This window comes from Conger conger, chromosome 10, assembly GCF_963514075.1.
Source record: "Conger conger chromosome 10, fConCon1.1, whole genome shotgun sequence".
Classification (NCBI taxonomy): Eukaryota; Metazoa; Chordata; class Actinopteri; order Anguilliformes; family Congridae; genus Conger; species Conger conger.
In genome coordinates, this window is record NC_083769.1 from 25,234,486 (window position 1) to 25,261,704 (window position 27,219).

Sequence of the window (27,219 nt, forward strand, 5' to 3'; positions counted from 1 at the left end):
ATGTCTATATGTTAATATTTGTCAAATGTTTCAGATGGTGGAGGGATTTTAATTTTTTTATTTTTTTTTATTTTAGAAATGTTGTGCTGCCTTTTAGATGAGCTACATCATGGAGTATGTGACTGAAAGGCGTGTGGTTACGTTGTTTTTTAAAAACTTATTACAGGACCACTGTAGTAGCCAATCGTCTTCGCCGTCGTCGGGGGTTTCCCTGAACAGTTGTTCAACGCGGGAGTGCAAAAAACAGTTAGCCGAGGAGTTTTGACTTGTGTTGGCTTTCTGAAAAGTTCGAAGCTATGAAAGGAATCACTGCGGCTCTTTTTCTGTTACAGGCTACAGCTGTTAACACAGATACAACTTTTAGTTATTCATGTACTTGATGCAAATGCTCACGTCACCTATAGCCATTTATTCATGAAAATTGAGAGTAAAGCACTAACTTAGTTGAAAGGGAACCACGCACTTCACTCAAAAGGGGAATGGTCTGTGGAACAAGCAAAGCAAAAACCCAGACATTTTAAGGAATTTGTATAACCCCCCCGGACAGATTTTTTCGGACCCAAAAAGAGGTCATGTCTGGGTAAAAGAGAACGTTTGGTCACCCTAATTTAAGGCACTACGACAAAGATATTAAAATAATGTAAATAAAACAGGACATGCCAAAGAATGCGTATTGCTAGATGGCGTAGGCACTAACCGTATCACTTACCGTATATATAATTTGGCGAAAATTAGATATACGGTTGGATAATTTAGTTTGTACGTTTTTAATTCTATTAATATGTTCCCACCAGTCGTGATCAATGCACATTTTTAAGTATTCCTGCATTGTTTTATTCATAAATAACACTACTTCCTCTCATAACACAGTCAAATCAGTCGCTGCATGGAGCCTAGAAGCTATCCCTTAAGCAACGTAAAGCGCTAAGAGACACCGTTATCGGGAAACGCACCCCTGGTCTTTAGTGGTCCATCTGGTAGGGTGAGATGGGGGAAGTGCCATCCATCCATTATCTGAACCCGCTTATCCTGATCAGGGTCACAGGGGGGCTGGAGCCTATCCCAGCATTGGGCAAAAGGCAGGAATACACCCTGGACAGGTCGCCAGTCTATCTCAGGGCACACACGCCATTCACTCACACACTCATACCTACGGGCAATTTAGACTCTCCAATCAGCCTAACGTGCATGTCTTTGGACTGTGGGAGGAAACCGGAGTACCCGGAGGAAACCCACGCAGGCACGGGGAGAACATGCAAACTCCGCACAGAGAGGCCCCGGCCGACAGGGATTCGAACCCAGGACCTCCTTGCTGTGAGGCGGCAGTGCTACCCACTGCACCATCCGTGCCGCCATGGGGGAAGTGGCCGCCCTTAATTTCGATTTACTTCTAAATTAGAATTAGAATTCATGCTTAAAATAATATATTTTATGGAAATAATTAAGAGGGAACTTTGTTGTTCTCGCACTAAATGAATAAGAAAATAAATGCACTGGCAATGCTGAAAAAAATACTTAATAAAAAAATAAATAATATAATTACTGCGATAAACGTAAAATGCTGAACATGAGACAACTACTGTACTTTATTCATGTTTCAATGGAACCAATCTAAATCAAACATTAATGTAATAAAAAATAGATTTAACTCAAATCAAGGTTCCATAATTATTGGAACTCACGTTTATTACTTGGTGCATCCACCTCTGGCAAGGTTAGCGCATGGAGTCTTTTTCTGTCTTTTTCTGCTTAACAAGGTTAAGTACCTTCTTCTATGCAGATCCCTCCTTTGTTTTATAATATTAGCAAGGTGAAAATATCCTGCATAGTATGCCTTTAAGACCACCCGTGAAGTATGCTTTAATAATCTTGTTCTTTCTTGTGCTTGTTCTCAACATGATGCTTGACATAAAGTCTAACCAATCCGAACATGAGTTCAACTCTGTTGGCTCTTCTGTAACCAAGCTGGTTCAGTTTTCACTCTGCGTTTTGTGTTAACCCTCCTAATGTGTCAGAAAGCGACAAACACTTTTTGTGTTCGTGGGTCAAATTTGACCCATGTTTTAACTTGTCACAAAACACACAATATTGTTTTTACCTCATATTATTATTATTATTATTATTATTATTATTATTATTATTATTAATATATATTTTTTTTCTGTAACTAACTAATTATCCGTTCATAGCCATACAAACACTTTTTATTTTTTATGGTTCCCAAACCATTTACCTAACAATATAAGAGTCAACATAGCATCAGTTTCCTAGAATAAATTGTTTCTGTTTTTATTTTTTTAAATGTTAATGTTATCTGTGGTGTTATGGGTCAAATTTTATCTGTAGAGATCTTTGTTTTGTTAGAAGAAAAAAAGTCCTAAAACAAATGTTATTTTGTTGAAAAGAACACATTCAAATTGAACATGAACAGGAGGGTTTCTCCCTTTCTTATGTCAATGCAGTCCACCTTACCTAAACATACGTACCGCCATGAGTATCTATTTCTAATGCAAAATATTTCCTATTAGTCACTTACCCAGGAGGGCAACAGTGATATATTTCCAATGCCCCGTGCCAGTCCCCAAGAAGCTTAGGAACATGTTCTAAAATTGGACAGGAACCTTGTGTGGATCTATGGTCATAACCGACTCGTGAGCCTCAACAAAGAAATTGGCTCAGTGTCTGAAGATTACATTACATTACATTATTGGCATTTGGCAGACGCTCTTATCCAGAGCGACGTACAACAAAGTGCATACCCATAACCAGGGATAAGTTCGCTGAAAGACCCTAGAGGTAAGTACAATTTCAACTGCTACCTGTACAACAAAGATAAGGACAAGGGCCATTTTTTTTTTTTTTTTTTTTTTTTTTTTGAACAAACAAACAAACAGAGCAAAAGTCACCAAAGTTAACTATCCAAACACTGCTTACCTAGCCAACTAAAAATACCGATACACAAAGCAAGTCACAGAGACAACAATTAAGGTTCACAGGGAGGTAGGGAGGGATGGGGAGAGGTGCTGCTTGAAGAGGTGTGTCTTCAGCTTGCGCTTGAAGGTGGGGAGAGATTCTATAGTTCTGACCTCAACGGGGAGTTCGTTCCACCACCGTGGAGCCAGAACAGACAGTAGTCGTGAGCGTGAGGTGGAGGTTCTGAGAGGGGGAGGTGCCAAGCGGCCTGTGGAGGCTGAACGAAGAGGTCTGGCAGGGGTGTAGGGTCTGATGATTTTTTTCAGATAAGCTGGGGAAGACCCTTTAACTGCTTGGAAGGCTAGCACCAATGTTTTGAATTTGATGCGAGCCATGACAGGCAGCCAGTGGAGGGAAGTAAGCAGGGGGGTGACATGTGAGTATTTGGGAAGGTTGAAGACCAGACGAGCTGCTGCATTCTGGATGAGGAATGCAGCTTCTGATGAAGATGCGCTCTCTCCTAGTACCTACGCCATTCATCAAATCTTCTATTAAAGCAAGAAATGTAAATGCAATGTAAAGAGAGGTCAGCAATTATGGCCAGTTTGCCACTGTACATTTACATAATAAATACAAAGCAGTTTTATATGTCATATGTATTTCTACTGAACCAAACTGTGAAGTCAATACACCCCAACTGGTTACCCATTAAACCCAGCCTGGACCCTGGCTTGGACTTAAAAGTTTATGAATGAAGTCTCAAGCCTTGAAGCAAGAGATTAATCTTAACATGTATTTTCTTTTGGAGTTTAGTTTTATGTAGTCCTTTATATTATTCGTTCAGTGAAAATAAAATGTAGGATTACTTAAAATATTTAGATCTAAATGTAAGGTTCACTGACATAGACACGCACACATAGACAGTTGTCCTTGAGAAGTTTGGTAACAGACGTTAGGATTTAGTGCGGCATGTGCAGTATAGTTGTATAGGAAAGTCTTATGAATTTAATGCAATGCATATTTCTGTTCAGGAAACAAATATTCTTCTGCTTTCACAACTCTACTAATGATTGTTGATGTTTCTCCACAGGGTCACACTCTGGGCATTTGTAACATTTATATATGGACAGACCCAATTCCCAGAATTCAGTGGAGTGGTTATGTTGGATGATCTTCATGTGCTCTACTATGACCGCAACATAAAGAAATGGCTCTCTCGAAGCCAACCAAGCTCAACAAATGTTGTTGGAAGATTTTATCCTTAAAGGCGCAAACATTGTGATGGAAACATTATAATTCCATGAGAAATCCAGCCCATCGTGTAAACCTCTTCTCCAATCACACTGGAGGTGAGCTGAGTGCAACAACCAGATGTTTGACATGTACAGGTTGGTCGTTTGAATGTGGCCCACATGATACTTCATTAAAGACGGGCAGTGGTTGCTCTACAGTATGGTGGCTGGTCATACTTGTACCTTTCCTGTTTGCTCAGTCAGAGGACTGTTCAGAGACTGGATGACCCTCTAATCTGAATTAATTGTGGTAAACGATAAAAAAAATCTGGGATTAAAAAAACAACAGCTCAAAAATGATAGATGAAGCCCATATGCAGGTTGACACATAAAGCCAGTTACAGCATCTGCAGTAAAAAGGATGATAGCAGAGCTGAATAAATCCAATAAATTTAGGGTAAAGGTGTTATGTACGGTGCAGAGAACCCAGACACAGACCACAGGATAATCCAAAATCGTAGTTTTAATGTTCAGTAGTCAAAAGCCAAGAGATCCAGTACACAGCCAAAAACAAAAGAATGGTTGAAAAAAAGCAAGAGGTCAAAATCCAAAAAATCACAGGGCGAAGGTACAGAAGGGAAAAAACAAACACGTAGTCAAAAACACAAAGCGAAAACGTCGAAAAACCAGAAAATCAGAAGTGCAAACAAAACAAGAGGGCAAGGCAGGTACGGAAGTCAAGGCAAAGGGGTGTCTATCAAGAATCTCAATAATAAGGCTTACACAAAATCGGCACTTACTATGATCAACGTTCTGACAAAGAAGCATACTGAGAATGGGGTGTAAATACAAGCGGGAAGGTGACAATCTAGGCGGGGCAGAGAAAAAGGTGGGCTAAACAAATAGACAACAGGTGGGGAAACATAATAGGGTAATAAAATAATAACGGGAGGGAGACGAAAACGCGGACTGGATGCACGAAACAAAACATGTAAAACATATGGCTCCGGATTAGGGAGTAGACATTTGCAAAGTTTGAAGACGTAGTGATAGTTAGAGACAGGTGCGAACACTTCGCTGAAACTAAACGAGTAATCAGGGATAGCATAGGGAGGCGGAGTTACAGAACAGTGCAGAAATACTAAGAGATTGCGTTAGTGAGTTAGTTACGTGAATATTTCTAAACTACCCAATAAAAGTGATTCTTAGTTAGTTAGGTAGACAGACAGTAAGTGTATTAATCGGATTAGTACTGTACAAAACCTAGATTAGTAGTAGTTAGTAAGAATCGTGCTTTACAACATTTAACTACCAAGAAAAAGTAAGTAAGAATCGCGAGTTTTAGAAGAAATGTTGAAAAACGAAAAACTAGCGTAAACCACCCGAATAGTGGGACACGCAGACAGGGGAGTGACTAGACTGGTAAACATTCAGATGCAGACATAACAGGGGAGGACAATAGAGAACTGTAATGGAAAACATAAACCAGGTAACTATGAAAAATGAATAATAAACAAGAATAAACATGAAAACATACAGAACAAATACAGAAACTACAAAAGGCTGGTTTATACTCCTTCACTCAACTGAAATCGCAGAATGTTCATGAACGTTCTAATATTGCCCAACATTGCAATGGTCATTGTTTAATTAAAAATATATTTCATTTATGAATTATAAACTGGTTGCAGCGATGGTTGCCCAACAAAATATAAACTAGTCTTAACAGGTACATTCACAGAAGTTAGTTACAGCTAGGAGTAAGACGGAGGGCATTAAGAATGTTTCTTTATGAACGAATATTCAAAGTTTTGGCATTGGACATTTTCAATAGATGTTGCACATTCAACAATTTATATTCTTTAGGTCACGAATGCAATTGAGGAGTGCACTAGACTACAAATATTCTCATTGCATTTTCATGAAAGCATGTCAAGTAAGTAGGTTGATGTTTGAGACTCTTCGCTTATTTGCCTCTTTTTTTTCTTTGTTTTGAAGGAGTTCATGTTCATCAGAGGCTGGGTGGATGTGTGCTGGACAATGACAAGCCCAGTCCGGTCATGGTGTGGGAAGCTTATGATGGAACAGAAGTGGCTCGTTACGACATACATAATTGCACCGTCAACCCTCTATGGCCACAGCTTATGTGGTCCTGAAGTACTATCTGGAGAAAGAGAAGAACATTGTGTTAAGAAAAGGTAAAGTAACCTTCTACAAACACCTAACTAAAGCACATGTTCTTTATACCCTGATATCCTGTACAGTTTGGAATTGCTGGACTGTAATATTTCCTGTGGCCATAATAGCAGTGGGGTGCAGAAATTTGGGACATGAGACCTTTCTGAAATTCTAAAGCAAGATTGCTTTTTATTTTCATTTTGTACTGTTTATACATGATTTTAAAAAAAGGAAAAAGGCCCCGTGCAAAAGTATGGGAACCCTTTTGGATTATTATTAGTTACTTAAAAAATATATAATTACTAAGGCCCAGACCCAGGTGATTTACTCATTAGGGCTTCAATGAGTCAGATGAGTATAATTCCAGTACTGAAATTCCATGACTTGTGAAGTATCCAACTGCAGTGGCTGTTCTGCCACATGTCAACAACCATAGGTTCCTCTAAACAGTTGTCCAAGGATGGACGAGGCAAAAAAAGATTCTCTCAATGTTTCAAACTACCTATTATATACTGTGTTAACACAAACTCTGCGCACACACAAACACACCATTTCTGAAAAAAAGATTTACAGAAATGGATTGTAGCAAGAAATTGCACAGCATGGAATGAGCGCCGGTGTTAACATATGTGCAACCTGTCCATTGTACAAAACTGAAATCAATGTAAAACTACGCTGAGTGTTAACATTGCTACAATATGTCTTGGTTGCAATGCTATTGCCTTGTTGATGTACAACAAAGTAATAATCCCCCCTCCCCCATTTCTTTCCGCAGCCAAATTGACTAAATAAGAATCTAAGGTAGAAGTTATAAATAAGTGCTTATGACCTAATGTTGTTCATTGTTAAGAAACAATACCAGAGCGTATGAAAAAATTTTTTAGCATGGCTATATAAAAATGTATTTGGTCCTTCAAAAATCCAAGGCACACTTGACCTTGCCACACAGCACACTGTTGAAAACCACTGCCTGAAAATATGGGGAATATGCAGCTATAAAAGGTCTGTAATTCCTACACACACCTGATATGGATTTAAATACCTTCAGAGCTGACAGTGCTTTAATCTCATTAATCTTCATTGTTTATTTTCCAATCCAATATGGCAGAATACAGTGCCAAAACAACCAAAATTGTGTCAATGTCCCAATACATTCACATTTAACTTGACATTTAATACGTTTTAAATTATTTTGTTGTCATGGTTGATGTTGTAGTCCCCATCATCTGCATGGAGAGTACCCTGGATCCAACCTGCCCAGGCGTGCCCTTTGTTTTGTTTTAAATGTATATGTAAAAATATTTTCTGACTGCCTTTTCTGGATAGCAGTGGCTTCGAACATTCACTGAGCACTGGTCCTTTTGCTCTCAAAACAGCCTCAATTCTTTGTGGAATGGATTCCACAAGAAATGGAAAAATTTTTTTTTGAGATTCTGTTCCATGACATGATTGCCTCCCACAATTTCTTCAGATTTGTCTTCTGTTCTATCACATCCCAACCACAAGGTGTTCTATTGGATTCAGATCCGGTGACTGGGAAGGCTGCTGAAGAACATTGAACTCATTGTCATGTTCATGAAACCAGTCTGAGATTACTTGCATTGTGACATGGGGCATTATCATGCTGGAAGTAGCCATTAGAAGGGGAGTACATTGTGGCCATGAAGAGATGCACATGGTCAGCAACAATACTCAAATAGTATGTGGCATTCAAGTGATGATTGATTGGTATTAACAGACCCAAAGTTTGCCAAGAAAACACCATTACACCACCGCCACCAGCCTGGAATGTTGACACATGTGGGTGCTACGCTGTGCAGTAGTTACATTTATGTGACAGTCCTTTTCTAACAAAATGGTGTACATTTTTATCCCATGTGAGGAACCTGTGCTTCCCTGCATTGCTGTATAACTGCCCTTTCTCTGGCTAATGCACTGCTGTTTGCCCCTCCAGAGCGCCCCAGAGTCAGGCTGATCCACAAGCCATGCACTGAGACTGGAGAAATTAAGGTGAGCTGTCTGGCCACGGGCTTCTACCCCCGACACATCAACCTGATGTTGTGTCTAGTCTTTACCACCACTTCATTTGTCATCTATAAGAGGAGAAGCATAGGTGAGAGGCAATATTCATGGGGATGTCTTAATGGGGAAAGGGTGAAACATTTTTATCTTCATCATTTTGTCTTTTCACTCTGCATCATGGCTAAAGGTTATTGTTTGCTAAAGGTAAGTGCCTGGATATTACAATGAATACAGTAGAGTATGCGCTTCTGCCTCTTTAGAAGATATGTCACAGATAGTTTGTCTTCTTCATTTCAGAGTCAGAAGACAAAGCTTCAAGCCTCCATTTGCTCCCAACAAGTGCAGGCTATTATGTGTGCGTCAACATATAGGCTGCAGCACCTCTTATTCTATTTACACCTGTCAAGTTAATTATTCTGCAATTTACAGTTATGTATATTTTAATATTGAATAATGTAATTGATTAGAAGGACATGAGAGACAGAGACAGAGGGTGTTTCTCAGTACCAAGAACGTGATGTCAGGACTCCTGTTCTTGTGAAGTAGCTCCTTTTGGGAGACCGCACTTCCAAGAACACAAGGGCAGAGAATGCAGTTTTATGTGGGGTGCCCTGTAGCATAGTGGTTGGGAAGGGGTGAAGGAAGATGGCTGCCACTGTTTTTCTCTGCACAGAGGCCTGTTACAATCCATCAAAAATCACCAAAATACAGGGCCATCTAGTCAAAATTAAATCATTGCTGTATGCACGGTATTGATTTACTTCCAATTTTTGGAAATCTTGACAATTTGGTGTTTTGGGATTAAGGACTAGGTTTTGGGAGTACATGGTGTTTGGCAACAGAGCAGTGTTTTCTTTGTTTTTTCTTCTCATTCAATTTGTGATCTACTTGGATCAAGATGGCGACTACAATCAAAGGGCTGGCGGGGGAATTGGGAGAGATTAGAAGCTCTCTCAACTTTATGTCTGAGGAGATCAGCAAAGTGGTGAAGCAACAACAAACCCTAACAGGCCTAATGGAGGAGATCCGTGAGCTGAAGGCAACAATTAAACAAAAAGACCAAAGGATGGAAATGCTTGAACAAAGGGTTGATGACTTGGAGCAGTATTCCAGAGCTGATGACCTTGTAATCACAGGGCTGGAGACCAAACATCGAAGCTACGCTTGGGCTGCTGACCCGGCTAGTGACCAGCTAGGTGAGGATGCATTACCTGAGGAGCTGCATACATTAGAGCAACAAGTTGTTCAATTCATGTCAAGTAAAAACATTTACCTGGAGAGTCACCAAATCTCAGCCTGTCACACTTTTCCTCGTAAGGATAAAAAAACCAAGCCTAAAATTCTTGTCAGGTTTGTAAACAGGAAGCACAAGGTGGAGATGTTAAAACAGGCCAAGAAGCTTAAAGGCACTGGGGTGTATGTAAGTGAACACTTGACAAAGAAAAATGCTGAATTAGCTTGGAATGGATGTATCCTGCGAAAGCTAAATAAAATCCAAGCAACCTGGACAAGGAATGGAAAAGTGTTCATAAGATTAAATGGACCACCAGAGCAAGCTAAGGTGGTTGTGGTTAGACATCTGAGGGACTTGGATCAATACAAGTAACAGTGACAAGTGACTAACAATGAAGTTCTCTGTGGACATTTTTCTTTTTTCTTTTTTGAATCTTTTTTACCCTTATGGATTGGTAGATGAAGCATATATTTGCTTTTCTACTGAGGAAGATGATGATGAGGTTCTGAGAATGAATCTACTTTGGAATTTAAAAAGATTGACAGGACATCATTTATTATTTCTGATAAATGATTGATTCACTTAAGAGTCAAGTCTTTTCAAGATCTGAATTCACAGAACATAGAAGTTATGATTTTGAAGGTGATGTGGATCCGGAGAATCACGTTTTTAATCATATCAATGATTCTTGTAGATACTATACTGAGGAACAACTTAATGATAGTATTGAATTAGATAAGACATTTTCGTTAATACATTTCAATTGTAGAAGCTTACCTAAACATTTGACTAAAATCAATGAATATTTGGACACAATTAAAAGTAAATTTAAGTTGATAGCTTTATCTGAGACATGGATTAATAAAGAAAAAGATATTGATTTGCATATTAAGGGCTACGATTTATATGTTACCAGTAGAGCGAACAGGAGTGGAGGAGGTGTGGCTATCTATGTGGATAGCGACTTAAAATGCAGACCAGTGGAATGCATGACAGCTGTAATTGATGATTTAATGGAGTGTATTGCTGTGGAAATTTAATTTGAAAAAGTGAGAAATATTATTGTTGCATGTGTTTACAGGAAACCAGGATCAAATATAGAATATTTTAAGGACAGTTTAGAAGAATTAATGAGTGGTTTAAATGATAACAAAACACTTATAATCTGTGGCAATTTCAATATCAACCTCTTAAAGATATCTACACATAAACAAACTTCAGATTTTGTGGATGCATTATATAGTAGAGGGCTGTACCCACTGATTACAAAGCCCAGTAGAGTAACCACATCTAGTGCAACATTAATTGATAATATTTTTACAAATGTCTTGGAGAATATTAACTGTGGGTTAGTAATAAATGATATAAGTGACCATTTACCGGTATTTGCAACATTCAATTATCAATTACTGAAAAAGAGAGCAGAAAATTGCCACAGATATATAAGAGTAAGGACTGATGAGGCAATTAATGCCTTCAGAAATGACCTCTTAAAACAAGAGTGGAGAGGGGTTTATACAGATGAGGTGAATTCTGCATATGATTCATTTTTACATTGTTATTTAGCTCTATATGATAAACACTGTCCAACAGTTTTATGTACACACAAACATAGTTATAATAAAAGACCCTGGATAACAAAGGGTTTACAAAATGCATGTAAAAAGAAAAACAACCTTTACAGAGACTTCATCAAATCTAGAACAGAGACTGCTGGAAAAAAATACAAGTTGTACAAAAATAAGTTAATCAGTATATTGAGACAAGAGAAAAAGAAATATTATAATAAAATGTTACATCTAAATAAAAACAATATTAAGGGTACATGGAATATCTTAAATACTATAATAGGGAACAAATATGGATCAACGGATCTACCCAACCATTTTGTAAAGGACAATAAGGTGATTTTTAATCAAGGAAGTGGTAAATGAATTTAATTCTTTTTTTGTAAATGTTGGGCCTAGTTTAGCAAATGACATTATAAAAAAACATGGACAAACAGAAAGTGGCTGGAAAGGGGAAAATAAGGTGATACAGTCAATGTTTCTAGGAGAGGTGAGAGAAAATGAAATAATTTCTGTAGCTAAAACAAAAAACAAGACATCAACTGACAGTGATGGAATTGACATGAAAATAGTAAAAATGACTATTGATTGCATAGTCGAACCACTATGTTATGTTTGCAATCTTTCATTTAGAGCAGGTGCTTTTCCAGAGAGGATGAAAACAGCTAAGGTCACTCCATTATTTAAAGCAGGAGATAAACACAGTTTTAATAGTTATAGACCAGTATCATTGCTTTCCCAATTGTCAAAAGTGCTAGAAAAACTGTTTGTTCAAAAATTAGATAGTTTTATTGAAAACAACAATTTATTGAGTGAGAGTCAATATGGTTTTAGGACAAACCGGTCTACAGGTCTTGCAATAACGGAAATAATAGAAGAAATTACAACAGCAATTGATAGAAAGAAATTTACAATAGGGGTATTCATTGATTTAAAAAAAGCATTCGATACTATAGACCATTCGATTTTAATTTCTAAGTTAAATACATATGGGGTGAGAGGAGTTGTTCTAAAATGGTTAACTAGTTATTTAAACAATAGACAACAATATGTGCAATATGCTGGTAATACATCAGAATGTATGAAAATTGAATGTGGGGTCCCACAAGGTTCAGTTTTGGGGCCTAAACTTTTTGTTTTATATATAAATGACATCTGTGAAGTTTCAAAATTATTGAGGTTTGTGTTGTTCGCAGATGATACAAATTTCTTTTGTTCAGGAGATAATTTAAAAACTTTATCTGCAAATATTGGAAATGAAATGGTTAAACTTAAATCTTGGTTTGATGAAAATAAGTTATCGTTAAATTTGAAAAAAACTAAGTTTATGGTGTTTGCTAATAAAGAAAAGGATGACATCTCATTATCTATTGATGGAATTAACATTGAGAAAGTATCCGAGTTTAGGTTTTTGGGTGTAATAATGGATGAAAATTTGACATGGAAATCTCATATATCACATGTAAAAAAAAAGGTGTCCAAGAATATTTTTATTTTGAACAAAACGAAATATGTTTTAGATTGTAACACAATGAGAATGTTGTACTGTTCACTTATACTGCCTTATTTGTGTTATTGTGCAGAAGTGTGGGGTAACACATATATAAGCAATACAATGCCATTGCTTTTACTACAGAAAAGAGCAGTTAGAATTATTCACAAAGTCAAATTTAGAGAACATACTAATGGATTATTTGTTAAGGCACGGTTATTGAAACTCAAAGAGATAATTGAACAGCAGACATTATTAATTGTGTTCAAAGCTAAAAAGAGAGTATTGCCAAAGAATGTGCAAAAACTGTTTGTGTTTTCCTCAGAAGATGAAAATCATAGAAGGAGATTGGATTTTAAGCATCAAGTTGCTAGGACCACTTTAAAACAAATGTGTGTTTCTGTTAGCGGCGTCAAACTTTGGAATTCTCAACAGAAGGATTTAAAGGGTTGTACAGATATCTTTCAGTTTAAAAAAATGTATAAAGAAAGACAAATTAGACAATATGCATATGAAAATTAACTAAGTGTTTTGAACTTGAATATGATTTCTATTTTACAGGTTATTTTGTTTTATGTTGTTGGAATTAAGGGTGTAGGTGATGGTGTGGGTGAAGGTGTAGGTTAATGGAAAAGGCAGACCATCTAAGAATGTTGTGTTCAAGTAAGGGGCAGACAAAAAATAAGAATTATATTCTTCTTTCTGCTCCTTTCCAATCATGAAAAGCATTAATTTGACAGATGTGTTGTGGACTTGTGTGTTAACTTTATATTGCAATGTGCATTTTCATGAAAGGAACAAATAAAAATGAAATGAAATGAAATGAAAATAGTGGTTAAAGTAAATGACCGGTCGGTCAGTGGTTCGAATCCCGGTGTAGCCACAATAAGATCCGCACAGCCGTTGGGCCCTTGAGCAAGGCCCTTAACCCTGCATTGCTCCAGGGGAGGATTGTCTCCTGCTTAGTCTAATCAACTGTACGTTGCTCTGGATAAGAGCGTCTGCCAAATGCCAATAATGTAAAAATGTATGTATTTGAGATGCAATGCGTGCTTGTGATACCCCTATAATCTGCTGCCATACAACTACCTTACATTCGCTTGCAGCCTCATACCGACAATCACATGTGATTAACAGAAGGGCATTGCTAGGATTCCGGGCACATCCTTCCCCCATGAGAATTTAAATGAAAAAATTGTTTTGCAAATGAACTACATTTTTTTTTTAATCTAAAAAAATGAACTCCATTAAAAAAGAAATCTGTTCCTTATGGCAATACAATATCACCACTTGCCACACAAGACATTGTCAACAAGAAAGTACCTACTCTGGGACACACAAGCCACATCTACAGTTTATTATGAAATGGTCTATAGTACCCCAATCAAAGTCTGAAAAAATGCACTTAAAGCTGTTTAATGAGCCACACACCCTCAAGTCACTTACTCTCAATCATATAGAATGCCTATAGAAATTTCTCAGAATTTTCACCTTTGGTGCCTGAAGTCTGATAATAAGACCCATTTAATTAGGACCCCTTAACTTTAACCCCTTTAGTTCCCTTCCTGTTTTCATTCCTTCCACAGTGAGCCTTCCTGTTTCATTCTTTCCCTTTTCTACAAACCTTTCGACTTGTTTCTGCCTGAGAAGAGTTCAAGGAGATGGAGGTTGAGAGGGAGAGGTATGGGGGAAAGGCTGGGGGAAGTGCTAACACTTTCTTTCAGGAAAGTGTCTAATTTAGTAAACAAAATACAGTATTTACACCTCAAGGCACAATAATTAATAATTGAATGTGTCCTTTTGGAGTCTCCAAATATCCTTTTTGGAAAACTGCCGAGATATAGCTGGTGATTTTTTTGTGATATTGTCATCAAATTTCAAAGGGGATTTGTCCAGTGATGTGACTGTGGCTCAATTGTGTACACTGATCTGTATCCACTGTAAAACTGAAAATATTTACTGGAAATAAATTATTTACACTTCCACTGTGTTTGAGCTTCTGTGACTCAGATGAGGCAGTCGACTCGAACAGCATATCTGGTTGGACCCAAACAGCATATCCGCATATCACAATGCATAGCCTTCTCTGTCCTTGTGTTCTTGCAAGACCATTCTCATCAAGAACACTTGTAAAAAATGTGCTTTCCAAGAACACAAGTATGTTCATGCATGCTTGGCATTTCATTCTTGGTTTTGGAGTGGGACTTGGGCTGTTAAATATGATGTCACACACATTCATAAGAACGCAAGTACGGACAAGTAGGCTATTGTTTATGGTTATTGGGAAAAATATTTTTTCGGAAATCCGTATATAAATTTATGTGCAATTGGAAACAAACAAACAAATTCCACTGGATTTATCAAACACACATATACACAGCTTTCTTTATTCCCGTATATTATAGTTTGACCCAGTTGTGTATGCTGGAGGAATGCATTGGCCAATTAATAGCAAATTATAACCCAAGTTATAACACATTGGCCAAATGAACCATAGTATGCTGGTTGGTAAATAGATGTGCTCTTCAAGGGTTCAGGCTGTGTCTATGTGATCATGCTAGGACTCAGAACTGAATTTTCCTCTGGGGTCCTCAATGCACTTGCCCCTGGGTTTGATTTGCACTTCATTGTACGTCACTCAGGATAAAAGCGTCTGCAAAATGCATGTCATGTAATGTAATAAGAGAGTCATTAGTAATGACTCATTACTGTCTGAAGCCAAAACAAAGTAGGTGGAAATGCAAAAAAAAAGTTGTTCTCCTTTATTTTACAATAAAATACTGCGAATCATAAACAGGTATGATTGAGTTGAACCTATACCTTTTTCTGAATCATAAACTCCTTGACCATATGCTAGCAAAATCTTAGGTTGATAAACAGAACTACTAAAGATCTATGAAGCAAAATGTAAGCAGTGTACCCTGGTGTCCCTTAGTGTCTCCAAATGTATCCAAATGGATAAATTGTACATTGTAGTAAAGCATAAAATAAACATATATTACAAAGAAAATGTGTTGTTGTCACTCATGAGACTCACTTCTACCTCATTTCCATGTGGGAATTATATTTGTATAAATTTGTATATCAGTATAAAACATTTATATGTCTCATCGTGTGACGAGGCAGAGAGCCAAGCGCGACTACGGGTGATCCTAAGTAAGCGAACACATGGAAGTGTCCGCCACCAAGACCCCGGGGGAATAGCAGAGATAGGAGGCAGCTCCGAACAAATAAGAGCCCCAAATAACGTTACTCAGTAACTCAGCTCAGCTTGGCTGGCATGGCCAACTCTAAGAAGAGTCCTGTTGTTTCCAAATCTCTGGTGGTTCAATTATTCAGGCCATTGTGCTCTTGTGAACACTCAAAACTTTAGAAATGGTTACACTTGCCCTGACCTATGCCTCGCCACAATTTTACTTGGACTGAAATCTGCCACAGGTGGACTCCAATTAAGTTCTAGACAGTTCTCAAGGATTATTAAACCGCGTGCACCTGACCACAATTTATAGTGCCACAGCAAAGGGTCTGAGTACTTATGGAAATGAGAGATTTCAGTTTGAGATATTTTAGATATTTAAAATGACATTATGTCATTATAAAATGACAATAAGTAAATACACTTTTTAAAAAGATTTTTGAAGCCAATGTCTTTTGATTAAATCATGGTTTGATATTCAGAGGGGATTGAATGAAAAAAGAATGCTTCCACAAGGTTAAGAACACCAATTCCATTCATTTATAAAAAGACAAAATACAAAATACAGACACTTTTTACATGAGCAATAACAACTTTCAAGTGCAAATACCATTATCGACTCTATGATAAATCATAGCAAACTCTTATTTTAAAAAGCAAAAAAAAAAAACCAAACCAACAAAAAAAAAACCATATCCATGTGTTCAGTTTCAGAAAAGGATGAGGGGGATCTGTGAGTCTGCAGGGAAAGGGGACGAATAGGAGACAGGAGCAGGGAGTGGTGGTAAGAGGGGTGGGTGGTGGAATTATGATATCTATAAAGAAATAACCAAAAACAAAGCAGATATAAATAACGGAGGCAGCATAATACAATTTGAAGGTTGCCCTTCTGAACATTCAAAAGAATACATCAATGGCATTTCTACTAAAGCTTCAGCTTTACTAATGGGTGAGCATGACAAGGACAACTAGCTGTGCCTCTACTGAAGTCAGTCTGGGAGTCCAACATCCTTGCCTTTTTTGTCTTTGAACCAGCAATGATTACACAGATCACTGTCTGGTGAATGATGTAAGGGTGCACCACCCAGAGTTATATCTTCTTTATTCACAATGAAAACCATGATCTGGATTAAAGTACGTATTGACTCCTGAAAATATGAAAGCAAATACTGAAGTACAGAAATAAATGTTCTGTTCAAATGGCATCTCAAAAACAATTAGTCGTTCTCAAAATATAACTGGTGTCAATTCCGAAATACATTTATGTACACTTATATTGTTGATTATTCAATCTTTTGTGTGAATTTCAGTGTAGGGGATGCAATATTTTTTTCTTTTCTTTTAAAAGGCAAAACCAAAAACTAGTCACTATATTTTATAATTACTCCTAAGAATAAATTCTTTTTAAAATTAAGACATTCCATTATACAGTTTTGGCAGTTTTAAATATTGTTCTTGGTTTTTTACGCACAGGAAAGGATATATGGGGACTAAATTCATTGCACATACAACAAAGGTAGGGTGACAGGTCTTGATCTAGTGCACAAGATAATGATTTGTCCTGCCATTGGGGGCAGTCTTTGGAAGAGCTGGTTTTAATGGGACAGAATAGTTTTGAGATAGAGGGAAGGGGAGAAGTTATGTCTTCTTTGGAATTAGTGAGTAGTAGGATGGGTGGGGCGGGGGCAGTACATAATTTAGGGTTGTGCTCTGGGGAAGTCAACCCTCTGGCGCAACCCTCGTCTAAGCCTGTTTGTCAGTTACAATATTTAATGAAAACAATAAAACTGCTTTACCATAGAAAGCATGTCCTTCCACAGCATGCAAAATAAGCACATTAGTGCGGTCTTGGGATCATAGCTCGACTGTCATCCATAACTGACCTGCCTACGTGTGCCAGAATCCGGTCTATCCTTTAATCGCCGCTTTAAATGCAACCTTTTACAGCAATGATGTGTTTTCTGAGGGAAGGAGGCTGAAACACAAGGTCAAAAGACAGGATTGACGTTTTAAAGTGACCTTTACTGATGTTTAATATATACCATAATAACGCCATTCAATGTAGTTTGCAGACATTCACATATTTGCATACCTTTACACTTCAATGTTGTTCTTAACAATTTCTTCTGGTAAGCATATTGTTTGGCGTATTTCTCAATTTTTTTCCCATTTCTCACCCTCATAATTGCTTCCTTCACTGTCATTGGCTCATGAGGACACTGGTCTTGACAAATGGCAAAAACAGACTTCAAAGGCAATCAAAAGCCTAGAATCAAGACTAGATACTGAAAGCTTTCTCATACATGCACTATGGAAGCGATTGAATACACTGACTAATCAGAAACAGCTGAGAGGCCAACTGTCCAATTACTTTTGTTCCCCAAAAATGGAGGGAATATGTATGAAAAGTATACACTCCATGGCTGTGACAGTCTGCACCTCATTTCATTTCAAATCCAATGTGCTGGAGTAGAGAGCCAAAAAAACAGAAATTGTACCACTGTCCAAATCCTTAGAGATTGCACTGTACAGTACATGCCAGGTGTAGATCCCATTAACAGGGCATACCAAATGGCCAGTACATCCATCTCTTAATACTCATAATTCATAATTCATCACTGCTTGCTTGTCAAAGTACTCAATGTACTAATGAAATACTCTGATGAAAAGAAAAGCATTTTGCTTCTCCCTCACCATGGCTAAGCACGACATTTATTTTGAAATGTTTAATACTCCCTTATTACTGTAATAAGAGATTATTATTTTATGAGTGTGACAGTTGACCCAACTGCAAATAGCAGCCAAATGCTAGGTGGGGGTCAGGGGGGTTCTTCTCAGGTAGGAAAGATAAACAAAACAAAACAAAAACTAAAAATAACAACCACATAAACACAAATATTCATACAGGACACAAAAGTCTGACTAAGTCTAAGTGTGAAGTGATTTTGATGGGAGGTGCTCTGGAGGGAGGGAGGAGCAGGAGAAACAAACAAGAAAAAAAAAACAAAGCCAAACATGAAAGTCTGCATAGTGAAGTATGTTTTCAAAGCCGCTGGAAAAAGTAAAAGTTCTGTGTTGTCTTGTTGCTAGGAGCCCTGCAGGTACGGGGCGGGGCCTGTTGGTGTTGGGGAGGGCGGGGTCTGGGGACTACTTGTATGGCCGCAGGAATTCTGAGACTTTGCTGCTGATGGGGCGTATGAAGGAGCGGAGCAGCATCTCGTTGGACTCCCTGGTGGTGTATTTGAAGTAGTTGAGTGGGTGGGCCAGCACATCGAACAGGGTCTTTATCAACTTTTTATCCTGAAAGGAAAAGGAGAACCAGCAGATTCTTGAGAACAGACTTCAGAATTCTATGTGTGTTCAACATGGCCATCTCAAAGGTTCGAGGGTCTCCCTTGCTGTTCTTCACACAGGAAAACAATACATACACTCGCTAACACAACACCATGAAACAGAAAGAGAAGTAGTGTCTGGTTGATGTTAAGGTGCAGATGCTGTTGTCACTCTACTACTTATTGAATTTAACCCCCTTGGATGCTTTGCAAGTAGATTTGGTTATTTGGTATGTTGTGTTTGGATGCTATTAATTATGTAAACATTGGGACCAAGATGGTATTATTTTGGATGGTTGGTCTTTCAGTTTTGGTTCCTTGAATTCTCACCTTGAGGATTTCTTGGTGGTTTTCAGAGGCATAGAGTCTTCCATCCCTCACAATGTTCTCCACCAGCTGTTCATAGTCCTCTAAAGCATAAACATATGTCACAACCCAGACATTTCCCAAACCACTTTATTGACAAGGTCTCTATTGCCTTTGATCTCAGCTCCTTCTTTCAAAAACATATTAATTCAGTTCAGATCAGGCATTGCTGACTGTCCTCAGGTAGATTTGTGTGAATGTAGTTGCAGATCTGGGAATTCCTCAGGAAATTTCACTGTCCCTAAAGATTCCCTATCAACCTGGACAGGAAAGCAAGCTAGCTGCCACAGCAGAATACATGCTTTTACAGGTAGGAAATTACAAAACAGGCTAAAAAAACAGTTATTATGTATTACATTTTTGGTTAGCTGCTGTTCCCGTGTTAAAAGGCAAGTTTGTTATGAGCTGTCTATAAACAGTTTAATAGCAGAGGGAATTATGGTTTTATCTGGAAATTTATTTTTCCTTAACTTTCCAAAGTAAAACCTCAGAAGCCTCAAACCTCAAATGAAGGGTCCCAATTTTGTTAGACACAACAATAAATTAACATAACCCAGACGCAGTGCAAGATCTTCATTCTTGTGAAATGAAAAAACATTGATTTCCAATCAATCATGACAACTTAATACAAAAATATTGTGTATAAATTGCAAGGTGGACTAGTTTCATAAGATAAAAAATATCTAATTCTCATTAATGTATTTTATCTCCATATACTGAAGTATATTCCATTTTTGAAAGGGGAGGAACCGAGCAGTATGTACCGTCATAGGTGACGTATGGGATCTGGAAGCCATGGGCACTGTTGGCCTCGTTGGATTTGAAGTTGATTCAGAGGCGGCGGGAGCAGGCGGTGAAGGCGATGGGCCGCTCGTACGTCTGGCACGTCTCATACGTGGTGATGGAGCTGGCCGACCCTGTAGGGGGCGATACAGGACCTGCCGTCAACCAGGGAAGGAGTGCATTCCAACCGGGATACGTCTGTTAGAGCGTGAGCCCCTCAGGTAACACTCCTACGTGCATATTCCCACTTGTACAACAGTCATTTATTTTATTCCACACAAATTGCCAGCATTTCTACAGTGCATGTTCATTTGCTCTTTGAACTGTACACATGGACACAATCTAATGAGCATGGGGTACAGGGAGAAGGTTTGGGATGATTAAGTCAAGCCAATTCAATTTAACTTATTTATATGCAATTTGTATAGTACTTGTTACGAAGATATGTCACAGGAAATGGGAAAACAGGAAACCAATTAGGAAAGGCTGGGTCAATGAGAGAAATTAACACATGCATGTGGTGTGTATTAATATTCACATTCAGAGTGGGCATAGGTGTGATGATGACTCATAGTTCTTCCTCATAACCAGTACGTCTCCACACTCATCCTCTGAGGGCAGGAATATCTCTGGCACCACGATGAGAATCTTGCGTTTAGGTGGGGGGTTGATGTTCCAGGTGCATTCCACGTTAGCGGGGTAGTTTCCTGGATAGTTGGGTGACTCAATATAGGCAGTAAACTCGCCCATCTCTCCCCCACACTCCCTGTCTGCAGGATACACACACACACACACACACACATACAAACAGAAAATTAAATACTAAATCAGAAAAAGGCTTCTGAGTAGGGGTATACATGATATGATTGTACATAGGTGTGGCACCAGTTAACATGAAGAAAACAGGTACTCTCAAACATGGTCCGGTAAACTGGAAAAGCATGATGAATGGAAGTTTTTACATTACCACATCTTTATTGAGTCTCGAGATGTTGAAACACTGTCAACTACTCTCCATACCACAGCAATACCACTACAGCCCATGCCCTTCTCTGTTTCTCTATATGGAGGCCTAGGGGTAATGCCATCCTCACCCCAGCCATATGCTATGTAAGTACATACTAACCAGCTGTGATATGAGCCAATAAACTGGGCACAGTCAAGTCTGAACACCATATGTATGAGGCACTCACTCTTGCACTGGGAAACAGAGGTGGCTCCATCAAAGTCGGTGGTGGTGTTGCCAGGGCAGGAGATAGTAGTTCTGCCGGAACTCAGTCTGGTATGTGCCGAGAGGGCAGCGAATGCACCGATGAACCGTGGTGTTGTAGCAATGCCCAGGAGAACACTGGACTGCAAGCAGAACACACACACACACACACACACCCACACACTAGAGTAAGTGTGTAACACCAGCTGCCACAGCATTCTCACAACATTTCCATTAAACTATTACCCCACCACATTTAAAGTTCCCTGTTCACCGGATATAGTATGATTCTATATAGTTCATTTATGTGCACGCGAGAAGGAAATGCATAATGCGTGCAGTGGAAACTTTTCTCTTGCTAAGTGATAGTGCCCAGTTATGTCCTTAGCTATGGACAGCAATGTTTAATTATTTTCAAGCATATTTCTGCTGCATTTCCCAAATAAATGGCAAACATTAAACATTTTTTAATTTAGCAAGTCAACACTAAAAGGTTTAAGACTGCTGTTGTTTTTGCAGTTCACAGCAGTCAATCTAACTTCCCCTGACCTCCAGAAGCTTCCAACAGTATAGCAATTTTAAGAGCACAATGATAACCCACTGTACAGGAACGCCATACAGCCAGTCATAATGCGCAGTTGAACCGCTCTGTGGTGTGGCGGGTCACTCACCTTTGGCCTCGCAGTCGTGGAAGGAGCTGGCCCCTTCCCGTTTGGTGCTCAGCCCCCCTCCACAGGGGAAGCAGAGAGTGCGGCCTGGGTCAGGCTGGTAGGAGCCCTGCGGGCACGGCTGGCAGGGCGTAAACCCGTCGCTGGAGTAGTACCCCATCGGGCACTGGCCTGTATTCGGAGGAGCAAACTGTTCTAGTTTGGAAAACAAAGCACACTCCTCCATTTAGTCACTACAATGTTCATGTACAGTGACTGGGGCAGCCTACAGCTATAATGCTTGACTGAGACCTGGACAGGTGGTGGTTCCAAGCCCCATTGTAGCCACAACAAGATCAGTGCAGCCGCTGGGCCCTTAACCCCACATTGATCCAGGGGGATTGGCCCTGCTTAGTCGAATCGACTGTAAATTGCTTTGGATAAAAGCATTGGCTAAATAACAGCAATGTAAAATGGCATGTAATAACAGTGTGTAGTTAGTAGCATTAGCACTGCTGTGGGATAGAGCACTGTTTGCTGTTTCCTGTTGAAATTAAATGGATAAAATATCACAATTTTACCAAGGGAGCCATCAAACAGAACAGTAAAACAGATCACAATGTCCTGTGATGCTCATGACATGTGATGCTTTTTCATGCAGACAGAAACGCCCTGTTAATGAGAGACATCAGAGGAGAATGGCCAGACTGGTCAAAGCTGACAGGAAAGTGACAATAAGACAAATAACCACACATTACAACAGTGGTATGCAGAAGAGCATCTCTGAACACACAACGCATCATAACTCTAAGTGGATAGGCTACAACAGTTCGACATGCCAGGGTACAGGGTGATGCATCACTGCCTACATCATCAGCCCTCCCCCTCCGTAACGGCAGAAGCGTGCATCTCACCTGGCCCGAGCGTGCGCCCCCCCTCGTCCACCCGCCCCTTCAGCTTGGGGTGCAGGTGGCACTTTGCGTCTTTGATCTTGAAGGAGGTGGTCTGCTTCACTGGAGGGGCCAGAGTCTCTACAGACAAAGCAAGAGTTGTATGCATTGAATCATCTCATTGGTCAAAGAGATTCAAGTTGAATTGATCCAATCCTACCTGGATATCCCAAATATTCAACTGTGGATATGTACTTCTTCGATTCATTCAAACTATTTTATCTTGGAAGTGTAGAGCCGGCCTGCGTATCCAACCCCTAATGACACCAGTATGCCTAGCAGTGACATCAAGAGTGCATGTGAATTTGCAGAATTTCCAATAAAGCAAGACACACCACCCTTGAACAGCACACAGAAAAAGAGATCAAATACTGCCCACACTATCCACTGCAAGGCCATTACAACACAGGTCATATTATCAGCAATGAATGTAATGAATGAGTGTGTGTAATGACCATTTGAACTCTGTATAAATTGTTATGTTCATGTGTTCTGTGTGTTAGTTTATCATTGTTTATTATCATCATTCTTGTAATTTATTATGTCTGGTGTTCTGTTTATATTCGTTAGTCTTTGCACTCGTCTTCATCTGTGATGTCTGAGTCTGAATGTTTTCTAGCCCAGTCACTCCTGCCCCACTATTCGGGTGTTTACGGTAGTTCCGGGGTTCAGTCTTCCTTCCAATCTTCCTGCTTTCTCTTCATTTCATGTTTGTACATAGCACTAATATACTAATCCCAACTAACATAGAATTTGTACAGTACTAATTATACTAACACACTAATATGTTTGTCAAACTAACAAACTAACATTCACTAGTTTTGGGTATTTGTAATTTAAATCACTTAACTAACTTACTAATGCATCTCCAGTTTCAATTCTGTTCTGTAACTCCACCTCCCTATTCTATCACTGATTACTTGCTTAGTTTCAACGAAGTATTCGCACCTGTCTCTCTGTATCTCTGCATCTCCTGATTCTCTGCGAATTGTCTACTCCCTAGTCCGGAGCCGTTTGTATTGCATGTGTTTTTGTGATTCCAGTCCGCGTTTTTGTTTCCCCCTCGTTATTGTCCCCTTCCCACTATCATGTGTCTCACCTGATGTTTATTTGTCAGACCGCCCTCACTCCCATGCCCCGCCTAGTTTGTCTCATTCCCCTGTGTATTTATACCTGTCCTTTTCATTACATTACATTACATTACATTATTGGCATTTGGCAGACGCTCTTATCCAGAGCGACGTACAACAAAGTGCATACCCATAACCAGGGATAAGTTTGCTGAAAGACCCTAGAGGGGAGTACAAATTCAACTGCTACCTGTACAACAAAGATAAGGACGAGGGCCAATTTTTTTTTTGAACAGAGAAACAAACAAACAACAGAGCAAAAGTGACCAAAGTTAACTATCCAAACACTGCTTACCTAGCCAACTAAAAATACCGATACACAAAGCAAGTCCCAGAGAACAATTAAGGTTCACTGGGAGGTAGGGATGGATGGGGAGAGGTGCTGCTTGAAGAAGTGTGTCTTCAGCTTGCGCTTGAAGGTGGGCAGAGATTCTACAGTTTTCAGTTGCACGCTGCTAGTTCGTCTGCTAGTTCGTCTTGCCCTGTTCTGTTCCCGAGCCCTTGTTGCCGTCCCCCTGTTCTAGCCTCCTTGTTTCCTTGCCCCTGCCCTTGTTCCTGAGTCCTTGCCCTTGCTCTTGGTTTTCTGGTTTTGACCCCTGCCTGCTTCCCCGGACTCTTCTTCGTTTGTTGGATTTTGTACTTCTGCATTTTTGGACGGACCTCCTGGTTTTGACCCTGGCATGTTTTTCGACTCTGCTCTGTCTGCCCCTGCTGTAATTAAATCGCCATTTTTCTGCACCCCCGTCTGCTTCTGGTTCCTCTGTTCCCCCCGGCATAAAATAAATAGCTTACATTAGTTAATGTTTAACTTGTTCAATTTGAGAAATTTAAAGACAATTCACCCCTGGGGCAGAGATTAAGAGTACTATGCAGGATATAAAACGATACAATAGCTGTAGCATGGACTTTCTCCTACTGCTGATGGGTACAGAGAAGAACTGCCAAGAGTTAATAACTACTGTGTAGGGTTTGGTTCAGTTCCATATCTATTTGCCAGTGAAGTGAAAATCGATTTGTGAATTGAAAAATGATCATAATGAGTTTAGTTCATTTCCTCAATGGACTTAACTGAAGGGGAATTGACTCCATCTCTGGGCAATGATACAGGTATACAAAGAGTCAAAGAGCCAGGTACCAATGCAGTTCTACACTGTCGTGTACGTGCTTCAGAAAGAGAGAGAGGTACATTACCTACTGTATGGAGCTGTGGCTATTGTGTAGGTTTATGGGGGTGAGAGAGAGAGAGGTACAATACCTACTGTATGCAGCTGTGGCTGTAGTGTAGGTTTATGGGGGTGAGAGAGAGGTACCTATGCAGCTGTGGCTGTAGCTGGTGTTGAGTCTGGTGGGTGTTTTCCCTCGTAGTATTGGGATTCCACAGCTCACTGTATAGCTGCTATCAGACTCTACAATGGAAAAAAGACAATCATGGTAATCTTCTATACGGAGCTACAACATAACAAATAAGATGCCTGCCTTCAAGACGTTATGTGACATCAAGACAGGTGAGATGTATTTGTTAATGACATTATAAAAAAGTTGTGCATGTAATAGACATACCTTTTTCACAAATTCACTGTAAACCAAGCCAGAGACCAAGCTTTCCATCTAAATGGCTATGTATGGGTAGTGCTAAGAGTCCTGTGTGTGTTCACATGGATGGATTCTTTTAGCCACTTACCTGCCAGATAGTGAGCTTTAGAGGCACAGGTGAGGGAGCAGCTCTCTCTTTTTCCAGTTTTGCTACAGGTCAGAGTTGCCTTGGGAGATACTCAACTGGAGACGCATTTCACCAGCTCGGCATCACACACACACACACACACACACACACACACACACACACACACACACACACACACACACACACACATAACACAGATTATTACAAATAAAAATACAGTCCGTTACAGTCACTGTATTCATTTATCAGGCATTACATTCAACTGCAACACAAACAAACAATTATGGCAATATTTTATCATATAGCCTGTGTGTTAAATACATTAGATACTATGAGTTCCCTAGAGACTGGTGTTGTTAGACTGGTGGATGCATAGGTGATGTGCCACCATGCTGAGATTCTCTATTCTGACCACTAGATGTCAGTGTTGTTCACATACCTACACAGTCCTTTTTGTTCCAGTGGAGTTTGTATCCAGGTGGGCAGGTACAATCGTAGTATTTGTCTAGGACTCTAAAGATGGTTGTCTGTTGGTTTAAAAGTATGAGTTCTGTATTTGTGTTGAGCAAAGATTGAGCAAAAAGTTTGCGGCCCATGAATGCCACCGGTAAAACAGGTACAATCATAGCTGCCCAGCGTGTTGATACAGCCAAGCTTACAACCCCCACGGTTAATACTGCACTCATCAATATCTGCACAAGGAGATAATTATTTTTATTATTATTATTATTATTATTATTATTATTATTTTATTTTTTTAAATAATAAAAACATGCTTTTTTCAAAATTTTCCAAGCATGCACCAGAAAAGACAAAAGGTTTCGTTGAAGAGTAGCCAGGATAAAACAAGTTGTATACAAAATGCTCCCTGGTCCTTTTGAATAACCAATGTCTGTGATTACATGTTTGAAGGCACAATAAAAGTACAGCGATAAGGCAAAATACAAGCTAGGTGGTATAATGTACGGTGTTTCATGGAGGCATGTTCATTTGGCACAATCAGCAAAGAGATTCATGTGTGCTGTATCACCGTCATGCGTTTCCCCTCCACCCAACTTAAAAACCCAGTCCAATTTTGGGAGGGGCACACAGCTTACAGAACGGGGTAAGTTACGGTCACATTCCAAATGAGGCTAAACCGCTGAACCGCACTCGGTTCACTCGCACTCGACCAGATGGAGCAGTAAGGGCAGCCGAATGGGAAGGAGACTTAATGACAGCACGCGCCCCAGGCCGAAGCTGAGGCCAGTGACCGTGGCGTATCTGCTGATTGATGACACGCCTG

The 27,219-nt window shown here is 39.4% G+C and overlaps 1 pseudogene; it reads right to left on the minus strand.

The window, feature by feature from the left end:
* The window catches only part of LOC133139505 (signal peptide, CUB and EGF-like domain-containing protein 3), a 370,116-nt pseudogene extending 343,474 nt beyond the window's left edge, over positions 1-26,642 (minus strand).
* Between the last annotated feature and the right edge of the window lie 577 nt (positions 26,643-27,219).